Raw genomic sequence first — 14,474 nt, 5'->3', positions numbered from 1 at the left:
ACATATAACTACATTACAAAAGCAGCGTGTTATATGGTAGAATGGTTGATGCTTAAGTTACTTTGATTACTGTTATGTGAATGCTGAACATTATTTTAAATATATTATAAGCACAGATTTCAAAATCTTCTGTAAATAAATACTCAAAACTGTGTTATAAAAGTAAAGCTGTTTCTTCAGGCTTGGCCTTGTTAAACAAAACAGGACCAAAAGGCTTCCTGAATTCAAGTTAAATTAAGCTTGGTTTTTCTTTTTTGTGCCAAGTCTCCATCAGCGTAAAAAAAAAAAACAGGTCTTTATTAATTTAATACTGAATTGCCTTCCAAGAACTGGGACTGGAAGCAATTGCCTTTGGTCTGCTAATATTATTCATGCTTTGAAGTGTTTTCTTAAATATATTATTTTAGTATTTATGAACAGGACAGGTATAACATGTTCTTTGTATGAGAATAAGTGATGCGACATGGTTAAAATCTAACAACAAGCTTCTATATATTTCTTGTGACTTGGCTCTGAAACAAATGTATTCATAGCAGCAATATGTGTGACTCAGGCAAAACAGCAGTAGCTAATTTTAAAAATGTAACAGATGGTTATTTCACAACCTGTGAAGAAACCATGTGCTTGCCTATTACTGAAGTCCTGAAGCTTTCACTGCTATCTTTTGAGCATCAATTTCAATTACTTGTATGCACAATATGGTCAGGCTTCCCTCATTATGTTGTAAATATTAAAATGGCACATTGTATAAGAATTACTGTTGACAGAAGTAATAGACTGCAACAAATAGCTAATTCTGTTTGCTTGTGTTTGTCATGCTATAAACACTGAATGAATTAGTGTTTCTTTTCCAAATGCCAAATGAATGCTTACTGTAGTACTGCACTGTAGCATGATGCATAGACATTGATTTTTGCTCCTTTTCAAATGTTAGATACCTTATTTAATTCAATTTTGTATTGGAAAGATTCACTTTTATGCTAATGTTCACAGTGGAGTTACATGGGTTATTCAGGAATGTCATTATGACTAATTTAAATTTGTACAATATATACAGTTTCTGCAGTGATGCTTAATTGCTTATAATGTGTACAGTGTCAGGCCTATTTGTTGGTCGGTGAATACAGCATTGCAGCCATGTTCTAAAGCTAGAAACCTACATGTGCTGAGTATACCTGGCTTATCTGGCTTATCATCTGGATATCTAGCTATAACCTAAAAGCTAGACCTCGATTTGAAGCTAGAATTTATGGCTAAAAGTGTTTTTGTTATTTGTTGTGTGGTGTAGTGGTGTGTATATACATCAAATGAGAGAAAACAGAGACAAAACTGACTGTGTAGGCTTCTGTGAACTCATTAGAAGCAATGATGTTTTTTTTTTTTAATGAGCCATGAAGCAAGCTGACTAATATGCTTTCTCGTTTACGTGCACATGCCTTTGCTTGCTAAGTTTGCCAGCTCCTGAAATCGTCTTAGCCAGTTCAATGTATGAATAATGCTAGCTAAAGTTAAGTTAGTTAGCAAGTTAGTTAGCCTGGATGGATTGAAGATTGCTAAAACTCTCAATATGATCAGCAAATGAACCAGCTAGTTACAGGGCTCAAGCAAACTGCACTCCCTAATAGCACACATAGAAAGTATATCATATAGCATATTGATATTCCTAGTATAAACAACAAAAATGTAATTTAAAAAGTTTTCCCATTTTATTTATCCTATTTATGAATTTATACCTATACCTACCTATAACCAATTTTATAAAATTAAAAAGACAAACTACATTATGAGAAATCACAGATAAATTGCTAGAATTACAAGTGACTGACAATGCTACATATACATTTATGAACTATAAAATAATGAAATCTAGAGACATACATACATGTAAACACACATGCATTCTAGCTCAAAGAAACCCATAGGCATGGATTCAGTATTTTTTTTTCTTTACCATGAATTACAAATAAATGAAAGTGCCATTTCTATATGGACTATGTTAAGTGTTTTAATGGCTTAATGGGTTTTGCAGTTTTCCACAAAGTTGCACTAATTCTTTATTCTTCTAGGTCTAGGAACAAGTATGACTTTAATGGAAGAGTAGGCAGGAGGAAACCTGGTTTATGCGAAAAGAACATAGCAGCATGACTTAGGTTTGCAAAACTGAACGGACCAAAAGAGTTGTTTGGCCGTAATGCTCAATGCCATGTTTGGCAAAAACCAAACACTGCGTAATATCACCACAAGGACCCCATGCCAACTGTCAAGCACGGTGGTGGAGGGGTGATGATTTGTAGTTGTTTTGCAGCCACACGACCTGGAAGCCCCACAACAATTGATTTCACCATTAATTCCTCACTATAACAGGATTTTCTAGAGGAAAATGTATGACCATCTGTCTGACAGCTAAAGCTTAGCCAGAAGCAAATCATGCAACAGGAAATTGGGCTTCATTCACAACTTTTCTTAAATTCTTTTTTCTTCGAATAAAGTTTCCTATGAAAAACCAACATGGGATTCATGAAACATACTCAGACCTTTGATTATGTGTATCCTAGGTATATCAGAGGATGAATGCCAATTGTTTGTAAACTGAATGTGCATGCCTGCTCATGTTGATTTGCATAAGGAAATACCCTAGCAATCCCATAAAAGGCATGCCACCTGCAGGGTCATGTGCAAACATCAGCCATTCATCGCTCTCCACAAATGTATCTGTGCCTCATACAGTGTGCATGGTCCATGAAGATGCGTTCTCACCTCAAGGCATGGTTAACCAAGTAAAAGCAACACATATGCCATCGCTAAGTGTGGGGTTTGTGGGTTTTTATATATCATTACAAATCATCCTAAAGGACATTTATCAATAAACAAAATGAATTACATGCAGTCCCAACAAGGTTGTTATCACAAAATAAAAGGGTAACAAAAAGTTTTAAAAAGCCATTGTGAACTGAAAAAAGCTAAACTAAAACTTCCAAACTTGCTCTTAAAATTAAGTGAACTCAATTTAACTAAATCGAAAGCTACTAAAATGTGAGGGTTATTCAGATAGGTTAGTTAATATAATTAAAATCAATAGCATATGTAATATAAATGTATTATATTAATATAATAATTGTATTGATAACATTTGTTGTAATCATTAGATCTGTAACTGCTTAAATTATTTTGCAGAAACAATAAGGTTTTCCAAATAGAAACAGTTTCTGTGAGTGAATTAGTGGAGGCTCTAGCCATATGAGCTGGCTGGGCTGAATTTGGGGTCACGAGCCATGAGCTGTCTTCTATAAATCTGGCGGCCATTTGGTTAGAGATTTTATCATTTCCAATACAAGTGAACTAAGCAGAAGACTTGGCTTGTTCAGATGTGGGCGTAACCACTGCATTGTCTATATGTCACCTTGGATGACATATAGACATGGGAGGTGTCAAATATTTGAGATTTTTACAGCAGCAGTGTATACAGGAAAAAAGTGCTACTAAATTATTTTATAGTGTTTTAGTGAGACTCGCATACAGTTAGGTCCCTGGTATTTTAATGTATTTCACTTAAATAAGTACCTTAAAAAGCACTGATTAAAACAGAGTCACATGTCAGTGTCTAAAAAGTGCTATGTTAATTGGATTTGTTTTTAACACCGCATACTACATAGTAAGATGCCCATTTTTACATAGAATAATAAATTATTTGTATGTACTTTTTATGGTCTGTTTGTGTTATCTCCAGTCTGCAAATGTCTGAACAGAGATATCTGAGGCATACGGGATGTCCCACATGATTTTTTAAAAGTGAAATATTGTGGAAGCCTGAAGCTGGTATGTATTGGTAAAATCAGTCGGTAAAATCAGTATCTTTCTGTGGTTTTCTAAACTGCTCCTTATTTCCTCAATAGCGTGCACATTGCACACTGTCTGAGCTGTGTTAAAGGACTATCTGATATGGTTATTCCACGTTTTATAATGGGAAAAGAAGGGCGCATACATATTGATGTCAGTGCACAATAGAAATACATCATCAGTGTGAAACTAATAGAAATGCATTGCCAGTATTAGACTTTGATTTTGGCAAGAAAAGGATTAAAGACTCACAGTAACCCACACAGAGATTATCAAGATTGCTGTGGGATGTCAGCACAGAGATTCACTGTGCAATTAGGCCATAATGACCTTCTGCATATGTAATATGTCCTGTAGTTTAATGATTAAACTGAATTATGTGGGGCTGGGCTCACGTAATGTTGGAAGATAGGCAGAAAAAAAGTATTTTATTAAGAATATTGGTTACAGCATCTATGTATTCGCTGTAAGTCTACCAGGGCCTGCGGATTTGCTCTTAAGGACTTTGGGAGGTGTTATTGACCATTTCACTTTGTTAGTCTCTCTGGGTTTGGAGATTCTTGTAAAATGTGGCATCATTAATTCCAAGTTTCAGAAGTCTAACTTTGCAAATGACATTGTGTGAATTGATTTTTGCATTGAATACAGAGTACAATAGTTCATGGAAGACAAAAAGAAAAATCCTTACCCAATCGGACAGATATTCAGGGACTGCAAAATCATTATGGTTACATGTCAAATTGTCTAAACCATGAATCTCAATGAAAGAAAGGCTAAAATAAAGGTCTTTAAACTGTAATAAACTGATGTTTTGTATTTGTGATATTAAATCTACATCAGGAATGCAAAAGCATGTCTATTCAAAGGGATCCCAAGTTTAGTACTTTAACCATATTAGTGTTGCACGTTTATATAATTAAGATGAAAAAAAAACATGTCAAGTAGAGCTGCATTGATCTTGGTCTGTTCTGAGGCAGAGATGAAGGTACCATCACCTTTCTCTCTTCCTCTTGTGTAGGGAAGTAGCCTCTTTCTCCTTTCCTTCTTCTGACTGTTGGACTTAATAGACTGTAATCTCTCCCTTTAGGGACATCAGAATATTTTATCTCCCTTTCAATGTCCATTGTGTGGCAGCTGTAGCCTCCACCACCTCCTCTTCTTCGGAGAGGGGGGCAGTATGTCCTCTGGGCTTTTCCTCACACCTTTCCTTGGCTAAAGGCACCAGAGCAGGCTGCCTCACTGCTTCCTTCCTTTTTTTCTCTTTTCCCCTTTTGTCTCTCCCTCTCTGCTTCACCCTCCTGTTCTGTTTCCCTCAGCCGTCTGGCCCCCTCCTCCTCCACAGGGGTGTAATGAGGGCTACTTTTGTCCTGTTGTCACAAGGACAACCAACAAATTTATCTTATGGCTATGCCGCCAGGTGACAGCTCAGTTCCAGGACTCAAAGGTTAATCTGCCCCTTCCTGCCCTTTAACTTCCACTGCAGCTCCCCCTCACTCCAGGTTTTTTTTTTTTTTTTTTTTTTTTAGACTCAGAGCACCTCCCCTAAGGATAAAACAGGACCACTAGTAGGTATCAAATGTTTTTTCTTCCTTTCTGTAGTTTGATATTCATTTGAGAAGGTGAATATTAGGCAAAAGCTTCTGGCCAACATAACATACAAATTAAGACTAAAAAGGGGAAAATGAATGACCACAGACCAGAAAGGAAGTTGTCAGCTTTCCCAGACGAGTCTTGATGCTTATTTTTCCATTACAAAAAAGCCCACCCATAATGAAATTGTAAAAAAGCTAAGCTTAAAGAAACAAAAGAAAGCTGGTATATCCAGCTCACCCCTCACCTCCATTATTCTTACTGATTGCTGATTTACCAGAAACAAACTACACAGCTTACATGCGTATCATGAAATGAATAAACATTTTCAAAATGCTATGTGTTCAACTGATTTGATTGCTTATTTCAAACTCTGGAGTACTTAGATTTGGTAAGGCACAATATGGAGGTCATGTGCACATTTACCTGTAGATACTGAAACCTGATATTAGTTTTGGTGATCACTTATAATTCCAGTTTCTGCTTTTCCAGTGACTGATACATATAGTAGAATGCACTAATTATACATGCCAGTGTTAATGGAATCATATTCCCTGAACTGCTTTGACTCTGAGGATTTTCAGTTGTATATTAAAAATAAAACAGTATAATATATTGTATAATATAATGTTCCTAGCCTTCATGAATACACAGCCCAGTGAACAAATGTAATAAATGTATGAACAATAGCAAAAGAAAGTGGTTATAACTATTTAAAGAAGACATCAGGCGGTTACAGTTCAATGGAGGGTCAGTATCTGGTCCCATTGCACGGAAGAAGGAAGTCAATTTAAAGAATGGAAAGGTTATGCAAGTGGAACAAAACTGCCATTTTAAAAGCACTGACAAGCCCTTATTCATGCATGCAGCATTGTCAGAGGAGGCCATTCAAACTGTAAATGATCACCACTAGTGGAAAGTATCTGTGTTATATTCTTTAAAGCGGGCTCCCTCAGGAGACATGAAACAAAAATAGTGTGTACATGCTTTGATTTGTGGGATACGTGCAGAATTTGGGAACATATTTATGTGATGCGATAGGTTCAGAATCAAAAAGAATAGATTTTTTGAACTGTTGGTAAACCTGTTGATGTGCTATGCATATGCATTGGTGTGGTTTATGTATTTTATAACGTTTTATTGCCATATGCTCTTGCTTACTGGTACATGTTTTGGCTTAATAGGAGTGCTGTGAAGGTTAACAAGTCCAATAAATATGCCAATCAAATTAATACATGTGTCAGCAATATTAATTTGTCAGTCAAGCCAATAAACATGTGAACACACAAATCTGTTTTCCAACACACCAAGGCATATGGCTTCCAATATAATAGATTTGCCAGGAAGATGATACATGCTCACATCAAGTCAATAGTTGATATATTTCAGAAAACCAGTGCCCATGCAAATCAAACTAATGAATATGCAAGCATGAACACTGCCCTTATTTCTTGTCAAAAGCAATCCAACCCAAAATAAATTAAATTAATTTTCATATAAGCCTGTACATGTGTTAAACAAAACAAAAAAATAATATTTGCCAGTCAATTACATACATTAAAATATAAACTGTTCATGCAAAAATGTAACTGGGCCAATTTTCAACCTTAATGACTCAATCAAGATGTGAATCACATTTAGGTAGAATTTTCCAACACAATTAATTCATTTGATAACTGTTCAATGGGTTAGCAATTTCCTAAACTTATTGTTGGAAAAAAGTGTAAAGCAATAGATTAGACAGAAAACAAAGAATATCACCATTTAGTACAATATGTTATTTTAATATTTAGTGTGGTTCAGGTTGAGTTGTTGATGTTGGACGTATAATATTATAAAACAGGGGAAACAAATGATTGAAGAAAAAAAATTATATTGTGGACATAAACCAACTCCGGTTTCTTCTCTCAGTCCAAAGACATACAGGTTGGGTTAATTGGAAATAGCCCCCAGGTAAGAGTGTGTGGGTGAATAGTGTGTGCGTGTCCTGTGATGGATGGGCGACTTGTCCTCAAATGTTTTTTGTGCACTGCACCCCTGCATTCAGGTGAAAACATGACTATATTTGGTTGAAAAGTGAAAAAAAGTATTCTAGCAATTTAGTATGTAGCCGCTTCATCACAGGTGACACGGATGGCTAGCTTCTAGGTTTACTTTTAATATTACAAATAGCAAAATGCCTAACATTCCTTTAAAGTGTATGCTATAATAGGTCTACTGAGGATACACAACATTTAAAATAAAATAAATCATAAAAGTGGCATTTTAATATAACAACTTAGGCCTTTTGTAATTTTACCTGACCACAAGCTGAGTTTTTCTTCCCCTCAGATACCCCTTGAAACCTTGGCTTCTGATACCTGTGTACAGCCCACGTAGAGCTAAGGAGCGCTACAATGCTAGGCACAAAAGCAAAAGTATGATACAAAACTAAAATGAGGCAGGCAGATGAGAATGATAGCCAGTTTACTGATTTCCTACATGAAAATGCTTGTGACATGCGTTTGTGGCTTGCAATTACTATTTCTGCATGCACTCAAAAAAGATAAGGAGAAATCTATCCTATTTAACAGATTACATTACAGGCATTTAGCAGACGCTCTTATCCAGGGCGACTTTTACGTAGCATTTACAACTTTTACATAGCATTTACATTGCATCCATTTATAGAGCTGGATATATACTGAATCAATGCAGGTTAAGTACCTTGCTCAAGGGTACAACAACAGTGCCCTACCCGGGAATCGAACCTATAACCTTTAGGTTACAAGACCAGTTGCTTACAGAAAATAATTTACATAATGAATATTTGTGCTTGGGTGACCATAGATGGTGAAAAATTATTCCTGCAGTTTTTCATGGCTTTATGGGTGTGTCATTGAATCAACTCTCACCTTCAGCATGCTTGGGTCGGTCGCCCCAATTGTTCAAATTCACACAGGCTGAGTAAAAGTGTTAAAATCAACAGCAAGATAATGTGATGTGAACAGGAATGCCTCAGGGAACATGGTGTGCCAGAAATGAAGCGATTACCAGTGACCCTAAACACTACTTAAATGATAAACACACTCTGGATTGTACAGTTTTTCTTACTGCAAGATTCACATGAAATTTATTCTTGTCTATCATATACATTTTTTTTAGCCATACTCATTAAACATTCCATGTCTATCTCTTAAACTGTTAATTTTTAGTCAAAAATTATATGAGATCATTTTTAATAATGGACTCATATTAACAATGGGGTGGGTGGGCACCAACTATCATAGATGCAACACATTATTTTCTCCATTTGTTTTGTTCAGATTGATGGTGTTATAGATGTTTGTTTATATTGCCAATGCCTAGAACTGACCCTGAGTATGTCTATGTGTACACAGTGCAATATTTATATTATTTTCTTTGGTTGTCCAGGCTTTTTTGGACTTGGTTGGTTGTGGTTACACAGATACAAGGGGATAAGGACATTGTCATTCTTTAGTTTTTCATTTTGTTTTTGAAAGAGTAGCGCACGCCTCCATTAGACTGCTTTAACAGAGATTAAAATTGTAACTGTTATTTATTCCATCTGGGCCTGATTTATTCCCCTGAAGAGTTAGCCGGCACTACAAGATACTAAGTATATGCTGTACTATATGGCCAAAAGTATGTGGACACCTGGCATCCAACATTTTCTCCAAAATTATGGGTATTAATACGGAGTTTGTCCACCCATTGCTGCTATAACAACCTACACTCTTGTGGGAAGGCCTTATACTAGATGTTTCAGAACGGCTGCAGGGATTTTCCTCCATTCTGCCAGAAGAGCATTAGTGAGGTCCGGGAACTAATTGGGCAATTAGGCTTGGTTCGCTGTTGGCTTTCCCAGTGAACCCAAAGGTGTTGAATAGGGTTGAGGTCAGGGCTCTGTGCAGGCCAGTCAAGTTCTTCCACACCAATCTGAACAAAACTATTCCTATATGGCTGTGTGCCCAGGGGCATTGTAATGCTGAAACAGGAAAAGGTCTTTCCCAAACTGTTGTCACAAATTTTGAAGCACAGAATCATCTAGAATGTCATTGATTAAGATGTCCCTTCACCGGAACTAAGGAACCTAGACCAAACCATGAAAAACAGCCCAAAACCAAGGGGTGTCCAGATACTTTTGGTCATGTAGCATATGTACTAATCTTCATAGTGTACTATTTTGTTAGTTTGTATACAAGAAATTAAAATGATAGGCACTTGGTCTTCCACATTTGACATAAAAGTTCCTGTGCGTGCATCATCACATTTGAATACTTTGCAGGGATTTCGCACCAGAGGACCCTCATGGATAATGGCATATCCAGGAGCAATTACAGAATGCAAATACATTGAATGGAAATCGCTACAAAAATACCAGTGTGAAAAAAAATCAAATATTCCATTTTATAATATGAAAAAAATACAAATCACCACTATAAAATAATATAAAATAATGTTTTGGTTCAGTTCTGGCTTTTTTTTTCACACATCAGGTTATGTAATCGGTATTAAATCAAAATGTTGATGTAAAGCATGTACATAAGACAATTGTTGTGGAAATTAAATATGGTTATTGTTTCCAATGCACAACTCAACAAAGTATAATTCACCGGTGGAACTAGATTCAATCTTAGTCTGCCACATTCCAGTTTCACATTTGCACTAAATTTTTTGCTTGAGTAGACCATTTTGGAGAATAGCACGTCTCAGTGATTTTAGCTCTGCTGGTTCTTATGATGTTTTTTTCAGATAACTCAAAGCCACATACAAATTTGTAGACTTTTAGGTTAAAATAATTAAATGTTTACTATCTACTTTCTGGACGAACTCTATTTAGGAGTTTAATACAAGTTCATGGATGGGAAAACATTTTACATATAGTAATATGAGAATATTTGTTCTGAAAGCAGCATATTTCTCTGTTTTCTATTGAACTATTTTACTGACATTGTTGGTCAGAATGTTTAGCTAAATAACGGGGTGGATTCTTAATAAAGGTATGTAAATAACTATTTTATAAATATACAAATTTGATAAATATGAAAGGAAAGCCTATTATACAAATCATATTATGTTTGACAATCAATAGCCCTTATGTAGGAACAGACTTATGTTCTCTCATATCTTCAGTTCTGTTCCTTTTCCCACACACATCTCCATTTCTGTAGCATATTCGCTCAGACTCGTTTCGCATTTATGGCTGATTGAAAGACGTTTCCCCCAGTGCAAGAACAGAAGTGAGAGCAGGCCGAGGTTCTTTCTGCTTTAACAAGACCTCTACTCTCTTCTTAGCAGGCTTCAACCCCAGCCATGTTATCCGTTCCAGCATCGCACCTGTGCATAAACATGGCGCTTGTCAGCTGTTTCAGAGCCTTTTTCCTGGGCGGACATAGCTTGATTAAACTTGTCAACACTCTCCCTATTCCCGCCAGACAGCTCTTGGAAATGCAATCTCCTCGGGTTGTATCCCTGGATGCTGACCCCTGCAACTCACTGTGGGTCATTCTCATACCGGCTCACTTTGTTCTGTTTATACAGCTTACCACAGCAGTGCAGCCAATATCGCCTTATCACTCTGTACAGGTACTCTGCTTCCAAGACCCAATTAAGGGAGGAATATCAAGGAGCAAAATGGCATCCATTTTCAGACTTTGCAACGAAGCAAATAGTACATACAATTATGTTTTTTTGGTATGAAATTATCACAGCTTGTGGTGCTCAGAACCAACCAAGGAATTGACCTGAACAACAAAATGCAAATCTGTGTTATATTTGTATCTGTGTAGCATTTAAAGTGAAATTTTGGTACCATCAGGAAAAATACCAAAACACCTATGTGGTAGGTGATAGTTTGAATGTTCCAATTATTGACTGGACTGTAAAAATGGACTGCAGGGTCAAGGTATTTCAGCCTTTATTCTCAATGAGTCACTATAGGCACTCTAATTGCTGTAATCAGTACTAATCAGTTAAAGGAACAAGCTAATTATGTAATTAGGAACAAATTGAAGAGTTTGTTGGAACAAGGGTAAAAGTCCTACGGGGGTCAATCTCCAAAGAGGGGCCGTGTGAGAATGGGTGTTATCCTTGCTCAGCACTAAATACACCTGATTCAATTAATCAAGATTTGAATTGAAAACCATTATTTGTTCATGAGCTGAATCAGATGTTGTGATGCTAGACTAGTACAAATCCAACCACATTCAGTCCACATGCTGTTGGCAGATAGGACTGAACATCCCTATGCTAAATAAATGATTAGTTGAGATGATCAAGATACCATTACGTGATTGCTCAACAAGGGGCTTCAAAAAGTCTTGTATTGACCTCTTGTTGTTTAAGGATGAAACAGCAGGTCTAAAACAAATAAGTTATTGTCACTTTTCATATAATGGCTTGATATATATATATATATAGCATGCCTACTGCCAGACAGACAAAAGTGGGTTTAATTCAACAGCTCTATTTCTTACACGTCATTCAACTTAAGAGTGTGGGCATATTAGCCACAACTGACAATTGATGAGCAAAGTCCATTTAAAAAAAATATATCCAGTGCACATGCATAGATATTGCACATGCACAGCCTACTGCACGTGTCAATCCCAAGGCCTGTAGCCCAGATACGGCCCCCCCCACAAATTTTTATTCGGCCTGCATATCAATTCAGATAATCAATTAAATCTGGCCTGTGAAATTGTGTGGACATTCAGTCCATGGTAATACTCATTTGCAAGGTGGTGTGCTGGGCACTGATGCGGTCACATTAGGCAGAACAATCTCCCTCCAATATACCCCATTGATTTCCCTACATAGACTTGGCACTGTACTCCACAATTTTAGATTTGTAATCATTACAATTCACATGTGGATAAAGGGCACATTCTTAGCTATTATTTAAGGGCATTTTGGTTTCACCATGTAGAAATTACAGCAGTTTGTAGAAACAGTTTCCCCATTTCAGGGCATCATAATGTTTGGGTCAAACAGCGCCACAGGTGGTTCCTATTTAGTCAGGTGTGTTTAATTGCTTCTTTAGTGCAGGCATTAGAGAGCTAGTGCCTAGTTTTGATTCCAGCCTTTTGTTTGCCTTTGGAGTCTGTTACTGGTGTTCAACATGAGTTGTGCCATGAAAATCAAGGAAGCCATTATGAGAGCAATATGAAAAAAGACATAGGCCAAACCTTAGGCTAACCAAAATAAACAGTTTGGGACATTATTATGAAGAAAGAGAGAACTGGTGAGCTCAGAAATCACAAAGAGCCTGGTAAGCCAAGGAAGACCTCTATGGTGAATACAATGGATTTGGGGGCATTTGGTTGAGCAAATAAGATTGTAACGATGTAACCATACACAGGAATGGGTGTGGCCTCTATCTACAGGACTGACCCTTTCCTGAGTTACATTCACCGTTAACTTTTTCTGGTCAACTAAGGCATAATTCATTTCCTGTACCCTTCCTCTTGTGATATTGCAATAAACTCACTGCTTGATCATTTAGCCACCAGCTTGTGGCAGGAACACCCCCTTTTAGCAGGAAATGGGGAGGCTGATTTAACATGCTTAAAAATGAAAGCAGTAATCAATAGTCTCTCTATCAGCGTTTGATTGGCAGCTCCAATACCATGAGCCAATGTGTGTCCAAAATAATCCACCAACCAGGTTCCAGGAAAAAATGTGGAGTTCTGTTGCATCAGTGATTAAAAATTGTATCATTGTATAAAAACTCACCAAAAACTGAACTTCATTCTGAGCATAAAGGCATTGTCTAACCAACCAAACGCATCTCTTTGAGCACATGGTGTCCCAACTCGCACCAAGCTTAATCACCGAGATCTGCTTTAGTCGACCTGCCACCATGCCCAAAATAAACCAAGCTGGTTTATTTCTCATCAACAAATGTTTTGAAGAACAAATATATTCAGACTTTTCCTCCAGTATATACCAAGCGGAAGATATGTGCACATCCAAGTTGTCTTGACTGGAACCCTTATCAGTGTGAACACTTGGGTCTTGACACCAACATCTCAATCTTAACAATACAGCAAAACCAAGTATAATTTTTATTCTCAAGCTTGCCAAGTGGTGAACTAATTTAAAATGCAGTCCTAAAATTGATTTTTTTAAATGGCATTGGCAGTCATTTAGCTATGCTACAGGTAACTACATTTCCAGTACAGTTTGCCAAGCCTCATGCATTTTTGAACTGTTAGACTCACAATTGGAGAGGCAAATGCATTTAATTTACTGACACATGCATACAATTCCCTCCTGGATTGCATGGGTTTTTTTCCTGTTAATCTCCTACAGCAGTTACTTGGAGTTTTCTGGCTTTGCTTGTAACATTAGCTGGCAAAGAATCAAGGCTCCCTGTACTGCATCAAGGCTCCTCTGTACTGTATTATTCTGTAGTATATACAGAGATAGGAAAAGGGTCATATCCATTCGAAAAATTGTTGTTTATGAAAGAAATTACCAAGCATCATCCTTTAACAGCTTTATTTTATTTTATCTAATTCTTAAGGAAAAATCACCCATAAAGCAAGTGTATGATTGTGATTTAATCTATTCTGCTAAAAAAATATTTGAGGCAGCATTTGAAGGATGAACAGATTCTGAATGTCTCAGACGAGCTTAGATGTCTCATTCCGACAGGTTTCAGTTAACTTGGCACTGCAAGACCCGGCTGTGCATTTTAACACATTTCTGGGGGCAGGGTAAGCAATAACTATAGAGCATATTTGAACACAGTGCTAAAAAGCCAGGCTGCGTAATATCAAAAACCTGCAGGTCTGTAAACACAAGGCCGTGTGGAGCAAACCTTTCCCATGAGCCTTTCAGTTAGAGCCTTATGTATTTTTCTTACATCATAACGAGTTCATAGATCACCCAGTGCCTTCATTCCACAAGCAGAGCAAGAAAACAGAATCCAAAAGAAAGATTGATGTGTTAGATCGTGTATGAAATAAGCTTACACAATAGTTAACTCAAGCCCTTCACTTGTCATTTTGCCTTTCTTATTCATTCAGATTTGAGGTCAA

This window comes from Anguilla anguilla, chromosome 4 (assembly GCF_013347855.1).
Source record: "Anguilla anguilla isolate fAngAng1 chromosome 4, fAngAng1.pri, whole genome shotgun sequence".
In the NCBI taxonomy this organism is placed as follows: domain Eukaryota; kingdom Metazoa; phylum Chordata; class Actinopteri; order Anguilliformes; family Anguillidae; genus Anguilla; species Anguilla anguilla.
This window is presented reverse-complemented; position numbering follows the sequence as displayed.